This window comes from Dermacentor silvarum, chromosome 1, assembly GCF_013339745.2.
Source record: "Dermacentor silvarum isolate Dsil-2018 chromosome 1, BIME_Dsil_1.4, whole genome shotgun sequence".
NCBI classification, from domain to species: domain Eukaryota; kingdom Metazoa; phylum Arthropoda; class Arachnida; order Ixodida; family Ixodidae; genus Dermacentor; species Dermacentor silvarum.
In genome coordinates this window covers 450,931,352-450,932,914 of record NC_051154.1, presented here as the reverse complement: position 1 = coordinate 450,932,914, position 1,563 = coordinate 450,931,352, and positions in this window count along the sequence as shown.

Below are 1,563 nucleotides of genomic sequence, written 5' to 3'. Positions count from 1 at the left end.
TGCTGTGGTGTTAAAGAGCGGTTCTTTACCAAGGAACATAGCGGGATGTAGAGGGAGACAGTAGCGATATGCTAGAGGAAAGTGTTTCTTTCTTTCTCTTTCGGCTTCCCGACACTCCAGGAGGACGTGGAGGACGGTGAGCCTCTCGCCACATCTACCACAGGTTGGAGTATCATTACCATTCAATAGAAAATTGTGGGTGCCGTACGTGTGTCCTATTCTCAGACGACAGAATAGGATATCAGTTCGCCGGGTTTTTGTTACGGAGGGCCAGTAACCTAACTGTGGCTTAATCAAATGAAGCTTATTATTTGTTTCTGCGTCCCACGAGCGTTGACAGTGGCTTCGCAGTTTCTTTCGCAAGAAAGGTTTCAAATCTGTTGCAGAAACAGCAGCTGTAGGGTTATTAGCGGGTGATGTGACTGATGTGGCCATTTGGTCGGCAAGAACATTGCCTTCGATGCCTCTATGCCCAGGCACCCAGCATATTATCACATGCTGGTTAGTTGCGTACGCTCCACAAAGAACAGAATAGAGCTCAATGAGGACAGGGTTTTTCTATTTACAGGGCGACTTCAGGGCTTTTACGACGCTTTGGGAGTCTGTAAATATAATAGTTTTGCGTAATATTGCGTAGGCCTCAGCCGTAAAGATACTTGTTTCTGGGTGGAGTACGCCAGATTCCGAGAAGGATGGACCGACGGCTGCATAAGATACTCCGGCATATGATTTAGAAGCGTCCGTGTAAAATTCTGTGCACGAGTACTTGGACTGTAATTCTAGCAAATGCATTCGGATTTCGACCTCTGAAGCGTGCTTTGTAACTTCTACAAAGGATATATCACATTCTACTACCTGCCACTCCCAAGGTGGTAACAGCTGGCTGAAGGCATAAGCGATGTTCGAGGAGTGGGATGTCCATTTCTTCGCTAAGCTCCCTGACACGCAGTGAGAAAGGCTGTCTTACAGAGGGACGATTCCGAAAAAGTGTAGCACACGTCATATCGTTAACGGTATTAAAACACGGATGCTGCTGATTAGAGTGAACTTTAAGGAAATATGTGAGGCTGGTGAATGTTCTCTGCAGGTGGAGTGACCACTCATTTGATTCGACGTATAGACTTTCAATGGGGCTTGTTCTGAAAGCTCCAGTGGCCAGGCGGATACCTGGATGGTGGACGGGATCCAGCATCTTCAGCGCACTAGGGGCGGCAGAGTGATATACCGCGCTACCATAATCCAATCGAGATGAAATCAGACTTTTGTAAAGATTCAGTAAACACTTCCTGTCGCTACCCCAGGATGTGTGAGACAAAATTTTCAGTAAGTTCATCGTTTTTAGACATTTCACCTTGAGATATTTTATATGCGGAATGAAAGTAAGTTTATAATCAAGTATGATGCCTAGGAACTTGTGCTCTTTCTTGACAGGTATTTGTTGTCCATACATTTCGATAGTGGGATCTGGAAGAAGCCCTTTCTTCCTGGTGAAAAGAACACAAGAACTTTTGTGGGGGTTCACTTTGAATCCGTTTTCGTCTGCCATTTGGACATTTGTTCAAG